Source organism: Cyprinodon tularosa, unplaced genomic scaffold (genome assembly GCF_016077235.1).
Source record: "Cyprinodon tularosa strain WSP-4 unplaced genomic scaffold, ASM1607723v1 ctg1217, whole genome shotgun sequence".
Taxonomy (NCBI): Eukaryota; Metazoa; Chordata; class Actinopteri; order Cyprinodontiformes; family Cyprinodontidae; genus Cyprinodon; species Cyprinodon tularosa.
In genome coordinates this window covers 68,727-84,200 of record NW_024038023.1, presented here as the reverse complement: position 1 = coordinate 84,200, position 15,474 = coordinate 68,727, and positions in this window count along the sequence as shown.

Below are 15,474 nucleotides of genomic sequence, written 5' to 3'. Positions count from 1 at the left end.
AGGTCACAACCTCAGAGGGAATGTTTTACAGCCAGGCGGCCAGGGAGGGCTAATTGGTCTCCGCTGGAGCATGCTGCTGGTGCTTCACACCCAGTCAGAGAGGAAGAGGAAGGGAGGAAGAATGCCATGCAGGTTGGTGTTTGGTGGGCCACTGATATGGCAGGTGGTGGTGGGGGGGGGCTGTAATTCTTCATGGTCGATGGACGTCAGCAGTAGAGCCCATCCTCCTGCGCCTGCCTCAGATATCAGCAAGGAATCAAGCAGGAAGATTCTTATCACAGTCTATGTTGTAAAAGTCTATGTTAGACTGAAGCCATAAAATGTTAAAACTGCAGCGAGAAAAATGTTCAATAAAATCCAGGAATGATTTTCTCTAAACTGGAAAATGAATCAATTTATTTCAGTTTATTTAATTTCTTGAAAATCTGGATTGTTTTTCTAAAAATCAACTATTTGTTATTGTTTGTTTCTGGCGGCCATCTTGGATTTAATCTACAGGATGAAAACTTTTACTAGTCTTAGTCGCATTTTAGTCGTTACCATATGTGATAGTTTTACTCGGTTTTAGTCGACTAAAGGATTTAGTCTAGTTTTAACCTTTACAAGTTTGAATACCAACCAGATTCTTTCCCAGACTGGCAGATCTATCCTAGATGCTGCAATAGCTGGGTATAGAATGCTGCCGTGCAGATCATCATTGATGTTGGACTGAAAACTTTGATTTATTAAATTCAAATCAACATTTTTATGAATCAATACCCTACTCTATAAAAAAGTGTTTCACAAAAGCTGTGAAAATAGCAGATCTAGTTCAACACATCCTATTGGTTAATATAGCAGATCTAGTTCAACAGATCCTATTGATTAATATAGCAAATAGACAAGCTAACAAAATGTCCAATAAAGGAATTATTTTATCATCCAAGGTTTCCATCCCAAAGCAAACACTTCCTGATCTACTATGAATTAAGCATTACACACAGATCTATAAAATCTGCATTGATCAAAAAAAAAAACAAAGAACAAAAACATTCTTCTTTATATTTTGGTGATTTTAGTTTTATTTTGGAGAATTTCCCCCTCGGTTCCTGCTGCTCAGGCGTCAAAGTAGATTTAAATTCACATTTTTAAAAAAAAATACAGAGAGAACCTCCATCATTGCCTTTTAATGCCATGGCAACCCGGACCTAAATTAAATGAATATAGTTCTAAGATGTTGAAATAATTAAAGGAAACTTTAATGACAAAACAAGGAAACATTTACAACATATTAAAATAGAAATGAGAACAACGAGAGAGAAATATTCAAAGATCTATGAACCTTTTCATCCGGATCTTTATCCAGAAATAAACAGAATGCAATGAAATATTTGCTCTGGATATAATTTAGGTTTTCCTTTTGTTAGAAATTAAAGAATGTTTAGCATCTTTCTGGAAGAAATAAAATCTTGATAGTCAGACAAAGGGAATATATTATTATTGTTTTTAAATAATATGTTAGTTCTAGAGCAGCAACTCATTCCTGGTTTTATTTAATAAATACGTTAGTAACTGTTGGTTGATGTAGAGCAGACCTGCAGCTGAAGCTGAGATGCTGCTCTAGTTCTGCGGATCTAACAAGGAAACAGAAACATGTTGAATCTGAAGGAAAAGATATAAATAATGCTTCAGATTATGCTTTATATTATCTACATAAAATAAACAAACTTCATTTGTTTCTCCAACTTTAAGTTTAATTTAAACATTTTTATCAAATGAAAATAAAGGAAAGTGAAAGTTCTGAGCTGCTTGCTGTGAGTTTATCTCAGGATGTTTAAATATAAACCTTCACAGCAGCCGTTATATGGGAGTTTAAATATTTCTATATTTGTTTTCTGGGTTCTAGTTGCACACTGTGTGTCAGACAAGATGCTGAAAAGGAAATGTCTTTATTAGATTAGACATAAATAAAATAAAACCCATAAATGAACTTTAGAAAACATCAAATAAAGACTGAAATCAAAATGAAAAGGAATAAACTGAGCGTCTGCTGACCATAGCTCTATGCTCTGGTGTCAGCATCTTTAGAGGTGTCAGTTTCTTCTTCTATGGTGTTTTGAGTGGCTGAACCCCCCCACCCCCCCGTGTTGTAAAAATCAGCCTCATGCTTTGCAGTTCATTGATCCTGTTCCACTGATGCCGCTCTGCAGTCATGGAGTTCTTTAATGGAGAAAAGTCTCTGAGATCATCATGGTTCCTCATCTGGGGAGGAGAGGGTTAAAGGAGGGGGGGGGGGACATGCACCGCTCTAATAAATAATGTAATCCTGATACTGAAGACAAACATGGCAGCAGATCTAATCAGATCCCGTTATCTGCTCCATCTCTGCTTGGTCCCCCAGTCCCGCGCTCCCAGTATGACCAACACTGATAACCAGTGATGAATGAGAGCTGCTAGCCACAGGCAGCGGCACGGCGGCGTCACCAGAAGCCATTTTGATCCCGTTCACTTCTGTTGCTGAGACGGACAGATTCCACTACTGCAGACCAGACTGGAAACAGGCTTCAGCTTTTTTTCCTTCCAGTCTGTCCAACAGAAACGGTTTGGCTGTAACTGGTCTGAGCGACACGCAGCTTCCTGTGGCGCCATCAGAGCCGTCAGAGCTCAAACCAGCTTCCTGTGGCGCCATCAGAGCCGTCAGAGCTCAAACCAGCTTCCTGTGGCGCCATCAGAGCCGTCAGAGCTCGAACCTGCAGACATCATCTTACATCGGGATGGAAAACTAACAGCAAACAGACAGCAAGTAATTTTCCAAGAACACGTTAATAATAGTCAATGGATTAGGGATGCACGATATTTGGATTTTGGCCGATATCCGATATGCCGATATTTTAAAACTCATGTAGCCGATAACCGATATCGATACCGATGTTAAAGCTGGACAAAAATAAGTAGTCATTGAAAATAGCAGTTTTGTTATCCATTTCTGACACTTTGAAAAATAATAAACTCAAATATATTTTCATATGCTGATATCAAATAGATTTTTAAAAACGCGGTATCGATCTATTTTACTTTCAAAATCTGGTGAAATTTCATCGTTCTGTTACAAACTCTCGTGATATTTTGCAAATTCTTGTGAGATTTTGTTAGTAAAATAGATCGATACCGCGTCAATATATCAACATATAAAAATATGGCAACATTTGGTGAATTTTCGGGGGATTTCGTAGCATAACGATGACATATAGCAATATTTCATTAGTAAAAGAGATTGATATGGTGTTTTTAAATGGCAATATATCAGCATATGAAGATATTGGGATATTTTAATGGATCAATATTTTTTCCCTCGTCTTTAGAAGTTTTTAAGTCTGTAAAAAAGAAGTTTTTGAGGAAGAAGAAGATTTTATTTTTTTAGACTTTAGAAACTCAGAAGCTGATCAAATATCGGGTTAAATATCGGTGGGGTGGCCGATGTCCGATATTCAGTTTTAAGGCCGATACTGATAGGGGGCCCATTATATCGTGCATCCCTAGTCAATGGCATAACAGTAACATTTAATAGGGTTAGTCTGGTTTAGGATCAGGATTTAGATTAGTAGGCCACTTTAATCCTGGTTTAGAGTCATCTAAGGTTTCACTGCCTCCCATTTTGGAGGCTTATCACAGTTTTTAAAGACGCTGCTTCGCCATGCTACTATCTGAAGGAGTTTGTTTCCAGACTTTCGCCTGTTTTAGCCGCATATCTGTAAACATTTTCTATCTCCTTTAGCGGTATGTTCAAACTAACCAACAATAGAGCTAAATTAAAACAGATTTTGCAGAAAACATTATCTCTGATTCTGTCTCCTTGAACCCCAGTGGGCCTCAGCAGATGGCCGCTCACACTGAGCCTGGTTCTGCTGGAGGTTTCTTCCTGTTCAAAGGGAGTTTTTCCTCTCCACTGTCGCTACAAGCATGCTTAGTGTGAGGGATTGCTGAAGAGTCAATGAGTCGATGCAATCAGCTGGTTTTCCTTAGATAGAAAACTTTGAATCAATCTGACTGGATGATCTGGTTGATCTGTTTCTATAAAGTGACCTGAGATGACATGATGTGAGTTTCGATATAGAAATAAACTGAATAGAATTGAATTAATCCAACACCTTCAATTCCCTCTTATTTTGAAAATAAAAGCTGGCTCTCCTTGACTTCCTTCAGAATAAGCTGGTAGCAAACAGGAGGATGAACAGCAGCTTCAATCAAAGATGTTTCTATTGATCAGAGACGATCTGAAGCGTCTCCTCCTGCTTCAGTTCAGGGAATCAGAGGAGCAGCAGCTTTTAAAGCAGAGCAGAGCAGGTTAGCTCCTGGAACGGCTTCCTGATGCTCCCTGAGACACGGCAGCCCACCATGAATCAAACACGCTGCAGACTCACAGGGGAACCATCACCGGGAGACGGAGCCGCTCCTGGATTACAGCGTATTGTAATAGATGCATTGTGCAGCTGAAGAATAAGCCAATCTGTATTCAAGCAGAATGAACAAAGAGGGGAGCAGTAGAAGGAGTCGGTGCAGATTTGTAGGGAAAGTAGTATAATTAGAAAGAGATGAGACTGAGGGAGGTGCAGTTGGTCTAGATCTGAAATCTAATTTCTATATAATGTCATTTAAATCCTGTGATGCGGGAATTGTATTTGAACTTGGATTATCGGAATCATCAGCCCATGAATGCCTAAGATCCCTGCCACCGTGTGTGTGTGTGTGTGGGTGTGTGTGGGTGTGTGTGTGTGTGTGTGTGTGGGTGTGTGTGTGTGTGTGTGTGTGTGTGTTGGGGGGGTTCACAAGTTGCAAGCTTTTTGGGGATGATCATGGTGGCGGAAAGAGAAGATGAAATTCATTCAAAAGTTGAATAAAAAGCAGAAAAGGATTAAAGATGCACAGAAAGAAATAATGCAGAAAAAAATGAAATAAACAGCTTTAATTTCCACCTCTGATCACATGATCACCGACTGTTGGCTGTTTTTTTAAAGCTAAGATGTAAATACTGTCATTAAAATCTGCCGTGCAAAAACCAGATTTATTAACTTTATTAGCTTCACAATCTGGAAAACCAAATAAAATCTGGAAACGATCATTTCCAGATTATCTGATGAACAGAAATCTGAAACGTGTGGTGTGCATCTGCTTTGATTCTTCTTTTCTTCATGCCTTCAAATGAAGCAAAGTCACGATGCTTCTGAAGGTATTTGGTGAATAAATATATTTTCTTTGTATAAATGATGATTTCTGGAGAAAATGAGAAATTAAATGACATCAAGGAGAAAAACTAAAAGCAGAGTGAAACTTGGAGGAGAAGGAGATAGAGCCGACCCCTCCTGGACCTCTGGAACAGAAAAGCTCCTCCTGAATCCCTCATCTGACATCTTAGGGACTGGAACTCCGCCCACTTCATCCTCAGACCTGAACAGGAGCAGGAGCTCAGAGTCAAGGAAGGCTGAACCGGCAGAGCAGACGCTGAGGATGCTGATGGTGGAAGAAAAGACGATGATGGTGGTTCAGAGGCCCACATGGCCCCACATGGCCCCACATGGTCCCACATGGCCCCACATGGCCCCACATGGTCCCACATGGCCCCACATGGCCCCACATGGCCCCACATGGCCGGCCTCTCTGGTTCCCAGACGTCCAGCCGTGGCCCTCAGTGAGCAGAGCCTCTGAAGGACGGTTCCAGATCCACGGTGTGGGAAGAGCTGAGAAGGTAACACCCAGAATGCATCACTAGCGTTGTTCCTCAGAGCTCCAGCAGGGAGAAGCTGCAGGATCTTCACCAAGGACCTGTGCTGCTTTCAGGAGCCTCAGGACTTCCTGTTGAGTTCTGGGAGAACCAACCAGGATGTTTGTGGTCCAGGAAACCCTTGAACATTCAGATGATCGCCGTTCAGTTTTTATCTTTGCTTCGACTGCTGCCTCCGCGATGCGGCGCCTGATGAGCAGAAGAAAATGGATGGAAGGACTGTTTAGTGCAGAGTTGGAATAAACATGAGAAAAACGAACCTCCATGTTGTTAGTCGGTGGTAGAAGCTGCTAAGCCTTTAATTTCCATCATTTCCTAACATGACCACTTTCTTCATGCTTTGTCAAATACTCTGTTTCTATAGATAGCATAATTTTGCACTTTATGAATATAGTTCTAAGAATTGACATCAAATGTCTGAAATAAAATGATCCGTTTTCCTTTTTTTTATCCCTAAATTAGTCCATTTTTATCCAGAATCTTTAGGAACATTTACTGGTCTATTTTCCATGAGTGAATTCAGGAGGGATTAGCTGGTATTCAGCATGCGCTGCGGTTTGTCTTTGCTCTGTGATTATCTAGAGGGAAACGGAGCAGGCTTATTCCCAGAACAATGAGGGTCAGCGGCATCGTCTCTCCTCTGACAGCTCTGCAAAGGGAACATGCTACTCACTGGTTCCACTGGTGTTATCCACCAACACCCTGCTGTCCTTTCCAGATATAGACTAAAGACAAACTGGTAAAAACACACAGAGTGGTTATCTGGAGCAGGCAGCGAGTTGGGATCTCCTCCTCCTCCAGCCTCGGTGTCGACCCGTTCAGAGGCGACCACACAGCCGGGGAGAAAGAGATGAGGACATCCTGGGAACGCCTCAGGGTGTTGAGCACTTTAAAACCAGAACTTCCAGCACATTCAGAGTTTTTCTACAAAAGCTGCTGAAGCTTTGCTCTGATTTTGTCCTCGGTCAAAAACAGCCCATTCTGGCCCTGATGGGATAAATAATCCCAGCCTCACTGCAGAGGGCGGGCAGGTCAGTTAACTCTCTGGAAACGTTTCTGGCTGTGGGAGGAGGCTGGATGTTCTGGAGCAGCTGAACAAAGAAACCAGTGAAACCAGTAGATCTTTCTGCATGCTCCTCCCGTCTGCAGTTTATTACATTCTTCTTTAATGCAGATAATCAGATTAAAAATAAAGACAAAATCATGAAGCCAAAATAAACAACTATTTTTCAACCATAATATAATTTATGCATTTTGCTAAAATATTGTCTGTAGATTCAGTTCAGGAGCAGTTTTCTGGTGAAACTCGACCGATCATATTCAAGTCTTTTAGAAAGACTTGAATATTTTGTTGGAATTAAAGGAACAGCACTAGACTGGTTTAAATCTTATCTATCTGATCGAATTCAGTTTGTTCATGTTAATGATAGATCTTCAACACGCTCAAAGGTTACCTGTGGAGTACCACAGGGATCAGTGCTAGGACCAATTCTCTTTACTTTATACATGCTCCCAATTGGTAGAATTATTAGACAGCATGGGATTAATTTCCACTGTTATGCTGATGATACCCAGCTATATCTGTCTATAAATCCAGATGAAGCTAACCCATTACATAGATTACAGGCATGTCTTGAAGACATAAAAACCTGGATGACTCTTAACTTTCTGCTTCTGAATGCAGACAAAACAGAAGTTATAGTCTTTGGACCAGAGTCTCTGAAAAAGAAACTGATTAGCCAGTCACTTCATTTGGATGGGATTAAACTGATTTCAGATAATAAAGTAAAAAATCTTGGTGTTGTTTTTGATCAGGACCTGTCATTTAGGTCCCATATCAAGGAGGTTTCTAGAATTTCCTTCTTTCATCTGAGGAACATTACAAAAATTAGAAATATCCTGTCCAGGGGTGATGCTGAGAAACTAGTCCATGCATTTGTTACTTCAAGGCTGGACTATTGTAATTCTTTACTATCAGGAAGTCCACAAACTGTAGTTAAAAGCCTTCAGCTGATCCAAAATGCTGCAGCCAGAGTTCTAATGAAAATTAAAAAGAGAGATCATATCTCGCCTATCCTGGCTTCTCTTCATTGGCTTCCTGTTAAATCAAGAATAGAATTTAAAATCCTCCTTCTCACATATAAAGCCTTAAATGGCCAAGCTCCATCTTATATCAGAGATCTGATTGTTCCTTATGTTCCTAACAGAGCACTTCGCTCTCAATCTGCAGGTTTACTAGTGGTTCCTAGAATTTCTAAAAGTAGAATGGGAGGCAGATCTTTTAGTTATCAGGCTCCTCTCCTGTGGAACCAACTACCAGTTTTAGTCCGTGAGGCAGACACCCTGTCTACTTTTAAGGCTAGGCTTAAAACTTTCCTTTTTGATAAAGCTTATAGTTAGAGTGGCTCAGGTTATCCTGAGCTATCTCTATAGTTATGCTGCTATAGGCTTAGACTTTTGGAGGACATAGGGACCCCCATTTCATCATTCTGCTTCATTCTATCTCTGTTCTCCCACTCTGCAGAATCTGTTAGTTCAATCTCTAACCTTCTGCTCTCTCTGCTTTTCCTCAGAGTAGCTTTGCCTCGTCTGTTCCTGTTTGGCTGTGACGTCATCCTGGAAAGAAACATCAGCTGTGCTGCTTCTATCAACACCCTTGTTTATAGATGTTGGAGATCGGCCTGTTTTCCAGTGTGGTCCTGTTTCTCTGACTGTGACTGAGTGGATGTGCTCTCTTCGTCCTCTGGCATGGGAGCTGCCTTGGAGCTCGTCTGCCTGGCTGTGTGTTTCCTGGACGGGGCCGCCTTTTACAGCTGCTTTTTGTATCTCTGCTTCTGTCTCCTTGAACCCCAGTCGGCCTCGGCAGATGGCCGCTCACACTGAGCCTGGTTCTGCTGGAGGTTTCTTCCTGTTAAAAGGGAGTTTTTCCTCTCCACTGTCGCTACAAGCATGCTTAGTGTGGGGGATTGTATTTGAGTCAATGAGTCAATGCAATCAACTGGTTTTCCTTAGATAGAAAACTTTGTATCAATTTGACTGTATGATCTGGTTGAACTGTAAAGTGCCTTGAGATGACATGTGTTGTGAATTTGGCGCTATATAAATAAACTGAATTGAATTGAATTGAATCAGTGGAAATAAAGAACAGATCAGAGTTCAATGCTTCACTGGAAGCTCACCTCTATTATTACGTCACACTTTTAAGCTGTGAGATGAATATTTCAATTGGGCTGTTTCTTCCAAATGTTGTAACAACAGCGTTTGACTTTACTGTGATGAATGTGGTGCTGCTGACCACCTCTACAGCTGAGCTGTTGATGAGCAGTGGAGCGTGGTTAGGCCGCTTCTTCCTGAAGTCCACCATGATCTCCTTGGTCTTCTCCACCTTCAGGATCAGGCTGGTGATCTGCCTCTTAAACGGAGCAGAAGGAATTCCTCCTGCCTCTGATTCCTGGGTGGTTCCATCACACTGGGGGAGAATCTGATTACATTTCAAAATCTAAAACTAGTGGCAGGACCAGGACCTGCCAAGTGTTGCATAGGACCTCTGGGGTGGACCTGTGTCGACTGGTGGTAGTGGGAGTGGATGTGGGGTGCAGAGCGAGTCCAGAGTTCAAGGCTCTGGTTTCATGGCTTATCATAAAGGCAGTCGACTCAGAATGGGAGAACAGAGATATAATGAAGCAGATTGATGGAAGTGGCCATGGTGTCGTCTCTCTCAGATTACAGCGCAGCTATGAGGCATGCGGGTCTGGAACACATGGTCACACATGTGACAGCATTTGGTTTTAAACAGATTGTTTAGACTAGATGCGTAATCTGGCACTGAATGTGTGTATTGCCTGCAGATTGAGAGCGAAGTGCTCTGTTAGGAACATCAGGAACAATCAGATCTCTGATATCAGATGGAGCTTGGCCATTTAAGGCTTTATATGTGACAAGGAGGATTTTAAATTCTATTCTGGATTTAACAGGAAGCCAATGAAGAGAAGCCAGGATAGGCGAGATATGATCTCTCTTTTTAATTTTCATCAGAACTCTGATTAAATCCTCGCTGATTAAAACATGTTTCTCATGGCCACCACTAGAGGGCAGTGTAGGTAAATTGTACAGGAAGTTAAATTCGCAAAGAGAAGAGCAGACAGCAGGAGACTGATGAAATGGAGATCAACTGGAGAATCCACGGGTCAGGATGGCCATGTCTGCCTTTTTTTAAAACAATGAGGTCATGACCACCGTCTGTGTCTGAGCGCCGCCCTAACACCTCCATAGAACACTGCTGGGGTCACGCATTTCATCAGTGTCTGGACGTCCAGTGGATGAAAAAGTAGTGGACGCAAAATGTCCCACAATGCACCTTGAGGAGTAGCATGCTTCTGTGGTCAATAAACCAGCAGAAATATCCCAGAATCCTTTGTGAGAGTGAAGAATCTTGGGATTTGTTTTGGGGGCGATAGAGGAAGAAGATAGCATGGAACAGGCACTATGGAGGGAGCGGGTTCACGTGACCAACCAGGAGTAAAAAGCAGTGGTGATCTGCCAGAACGGTACTGAGTTCACTATAATGCTGAGTTCACACCGGGGGCAGCTGGCGCGACAGAAGCAGCGAGTTTACATGCAAAGTCAATGGTTGACGCGCGTCAAGGCGCAGCAAAAGGTCCCGCGGCGCGTTTCGAGCAGCAAGCGCAGCGCGTCGGGCGCGTTTTGGCATCTGACGCGCGTGACGCGCCGCAAACGCGCTGCTGCTCGAGATGGAAAAATAGAATTTTTGCTGCTCGACGCGCCGCGTCAACCAATCAGACAAGCTGATCTGGGAGCTGGCTGGGAGAGAGACACAGCGCTGATGACACAGACCGCTCTGATTACTCCTCTTAAACAGTTTATTAACGCACAATTAACTTAAAATATATACATCTGCCGGCAGAATATGTTCGCTTTTATTATCCTGATGCCTGCAGATCGGATTATTTAGATGAAAAACACCTACCAGCTGCCGCGGTGAACCGCGAGGAGGCGACCCGGCCAGAGGCTGCTGATGAATGGATTCCTTCTGTCGGCGCACCGCTGGTATGTGGGGGTCTGAGCGGCTCCGACAGAAATAATATTGGAAGGCAGGATTGTAATCTGGATGAACTGACTGCACTGATGAAGTTTTCAGGTGTATTTTCTCACTTAAAAACATATTAAAACTACTTTATTCCCACTGATCACAGCAAATATAGCTGCAAGGCAGAGAAAGGATAGTGAAGCTCCGCCCAACGCGCGTCAGACCCACTTTTGGACCGCGCAGCGAGAGCAGCAAAGCTGCATCAGACGCGCGTCAGAATTCACTGGTACAAGCAGCAAAAATGAAGCAGCAGACGCGATTTTGCTGCTTTTGCTGCCCCCGGTGTGAATGCAGCATAAGATTTACCATATATTACGTGCTGAGTTGCTTGCTGCGTTTCGGCCATATTGGATGGGTCTTTCCTAACCAAGCCTGCCATAGGAGCCACCAGCAGTAAACGCTGAGGGAGCAACGTTGCCCGTATTTACTGCAGTGAAAACTACTGAATGTAGATCATAAGCGGCCGATCACCATTTTGGCCGATATTGGTTGTGAATTTTTACTTTGCGAGAACAATAAAACAGATGGACTATAATGCCAGAGAAAACCTTGGATCAAATTATCTGTAGTTTGAGTGCAGACAGGAAATGCTCTTCCTTTCAGAACCTTTCAGTCTGCCAGGAGTTTAGCTTAGGTCTGCACTACAGCCGCTGGCAGAGCAAAGGGAAGGTTCTCATTTCAAGATTATTTTCTTTCAAAACTGTTTCTGCATTTTAAGTTTAAATTTGAAGTTGAAGGGAGAGTTACATTCTTTTGTAGATAAAATAAAAAAAAATCACAGTAAAAATTTTTGCTTACAGCTGTTTAAATTTTAAGTACAAGTACAGAAATTCTCTTCTACAAGTTGCACATCAAAAACCTCTTAGATTCTCAGTTTTGCTCCAAATGGTCCAGAACTATTGTTGCAAAACTATTAGTTCATTGTTGCTTTGTTTTTGTTTTTTTATCTGTTACGATTACAAAAAAGTGACAGCTCTGTAAATTCTGGAGTACAAGTGTGTAAATCACGTGTTTGAATTTGTTTTGCACCATTTGTTTTCGATCAACTGCAGCGAATCTGAATACTGAACACAATTTGATAAATTTTAATACGCATTGCAAGTTAAAAGCCTGGCTAGCGCCATCCTGCTAGCAGTAGCCCAACGGATGCAGCGCTAACTATCCAGTATAAAGTCAGTTTCAGCTCCAACCATTGCTCGGTCAAAACTTATATGAATTAATAAGAAACCACAACATTAAGTCATTTCCACCACTAGGTGCCAGTGTTGAGCACAGTCTGTAGACCCAAACTTTAACAGTCTCTACCTCCGCTCCAGCCGTAGTGACGCCCATTACCCAGCGCCTCCTTTTAAAGCCTCACCTTTAGAGGAAGATGTCCAGTGAAGAAGTGAGTCAGTCATAACTTTAAGACCCTGTCAGGAAGAGAACTTGTTTCACTCTGTTTTTCAGTAACTGTTTCCCCATTAGCATCAAACAGCGAATGTTCAGGGCTAATATTTTTTGTTTGTAACATAACTAACATGGAGGTATTTGATCCACTAGAACTGTTCTCCGCCATTTTGATGCTAAATATTGGTGACATAAGGGGGGAGGGGCTTATCTGCGTAAGCGGCTTTTAAACCAGCGATGGCGCCACACCAGGTTCCATCTAAAAAAAATAACCTTTGTTCTTCATGTCCAGTTTTTTGCTTCTTTCTATAAACAATCAATTATTGCTTATTGGTTCTTGCTTTGAATTTGCTTTGGGAGACAAACAGTTGCAGAAGAAAGAGAATTTAAATGCAGTTCTAACATTTTACAAATTAGACCTGCTGACTGTTTTCGTGTCATTTATAATCTTTTTTAATTTGATGGGAAAATAAATCACTGTTTTCCACATTTTGTTGAAGAGTTTCAATTAGTTCCCACAATAGATGATGGAGAATAGGAACAAACATGCAGTATTTTCTCATAATGAAAGAACCTTTATTCACCAATCATTTAGCAAAGTTCACGAAAAACTAATGAATAAAGGAAGTTAAATATAAATCAATGATTTAGCTGTTTATAAACTCCGGAGCTGTCCTGCATGTTTTATGCGTCTGTTTGCCTCCAAACGTCTTCCTTAAATAAAGGAGTGATTAACAGGATTCTGCTGAAGAGGGACGCGCCTAAAACATGCAGATCAGGACTGAGTTTGGAAAACACTGATATGCAGCTTTAAATTTCAACATTTCAATAACAAATTCAGCTCCTCTGCTACTGTTTGCTGATGGAGAATGACTTCCACCTTGGGAACCACTTTTCCTAAAAAAACCTTTAAACCAGGTTCAGTTTAAAGCCCTGATGCAGCATGTAATCCTTAGATAGTTTCTGTAAAGATTGCTGTTTAACTGGGAAACATTTTTAATAATGCTGCTTTGCTCTGAGTGCCACAGATTCCTTCTATAATCAAATGACGACTTTAAATCCACTTATGATGAAGCTGCAGACCTGCTGCCTGGTTCTGGATGCTGGATCAATATTTTCCAGCCAGATTATGGAAACAGTTTCTGCTCCAGAAACAACAGACTTTGTTCACCTGTTCAGAAAAACCAAACCTATATAATTTATAGATCTATTATCTGTAGAATGAATTAAAAAAAAGGTCTTCAGCCTCCTGACAGCATCTATATCATTCTTTGCACTCAGGCCCTGTAAATCAAAAATAAATTCAGAAATAGGGAAGCATTGTTTCTTAATGCTCTTCTCTGATTCGTTAAGCTTCTAAGATCAGTCTTTATGTGCATCTAACCCACCTAACCCAAACCCACCTTTTCTTTATCACACAATAACGGCAGCAGACGATGTTTCCTGAGCTCCAGAACCTTCTGGGACGTCACCTTCCTCTCATCCCTTTGATTCTGACAGAGGTAAGTACGCTGAAGCTGCTCGCCGTCTCCTGCAGCTAAACCCTGTTAAATAGGACAGACAGAGAGAGGCGGCTGTCAGTACAGCATCACACAGCCACCGGCTCTAGATTACGCTCTGCTCTGCGTTTGGAGGTTTTCTACCTTCGAGGCTGTTGGTGGGGGTTTGGGCAACAGAAACACTGGTAAGAATGACATAAAAGGAGCATAATCTGCATCTATTCATGATTAAAGTAAGCATGGCAAGTTGCAGATGTGGCTGTTGGGTTCCTCCATGAAAGCTCGGCTGGATAATTGAAGTCTGGGGTTTTTAAAACGGCAGACATGGAGGGAAGTTCTAATACCCAGCTGGAAAGAAGGGATGCAATATCCCCCAGAAAGTGCTTCAGGTCTCTACACAAGCTAAGCTCTGGCAGCAAACAATGCCTTTTATCAGGTTCTTATTCATATTTCATTAATGTAGAGAAACAGAAGAAAAATAGCAGATTAGATCATTTAATCAATATGAACAACTTCAACAATCCGGATGTCGGTTTCTAATGTTGTCCAAGAAGCTCGACCTGTCCCTCCTGATAGGAGGATTCCTCATAGATCTACAATCCTCACATGAAAAGGAGAGAGAAGTCAAAGGAAGGAGCCTCATAGACATTTTCAACCAGAGAAATAAGATGTGTCCTTATTGGTCTGAAGGTCTTTATCACTTTTAGCAGCACGCTGATTTATTTACTTTACTTTCAATTCACTTTATTTCTATATCTCCAATTCATGTCATCTCAGTTGACCTTATAGATCCAGATCAATCAGATCATCCAGTCACTGACTGTACAGGTTGAGCAGGTTGTCTCTCCTGTTTTATAGGAGAATCACAGTGAGAAACAAATTAAAGTTTTTTTTATTTTTGTCTTTTCTGGTTGTTCTCTGATATTTTCTCCTCAGCTGCTGGTGGTGATGTTCAGCTCCAGTCTGCTGGACGCAGCTTCCACCATTTCCATCAGAAATGTCCCTGAGGAGAGTTTCAATCACATCACCCCCCCGTCATGTGGCCGCTGCCTCATTACGTCATACTTCCTGTCAAGCTACAGAGTAACTTTGAATAATCTGGACATTTTGATTTCAATACTACTAAAGTATTTAAATCACAGCAGAATCGCAAACAGCAGGATTTTTATTTTACAGTTTTACTCAAAGAAGAGGGAAAACATTTTATGTTTAGCTCTAAATTAGAATTGAATTAGAATAGTTAGATACATGCACATAGATCTAAAATAGACAGACACGCATTGCAGATTCACACCGACACACACTATACCCACTACAGTCAACCACTGATTCGTCAATAAAAGATTTTTATTTACACAGCGCATCTAATAGGTTAGGTTCTAGATTATTGCTTAGATTAAATTAGTTTAAAAGAAAAATAAATAGATATTAAAAAAGATTGGGTTAGATTAGTTTATACAAAAAGTAGTGAAATCTTTATCAGGAAGTCCACAAACTGTAGTTAAAAGCCTTCAGCTGATCCAAAATGCTGCAGCCAGAGTTCTAATGAAAATTAAAAAGAGAGATCATATCTCTCCTATCCTGGCTTCTCTTCATTGGCTTCCTGTTAAATCTAGAATAGAATTTAAAATCCTCCTTCTCACATATAAAGCCTTAAATGGCCAAGCTCCATCTGATATCAGAGATCTGATTGTTCCTTATGTTCCTAACAGAGCACTTCG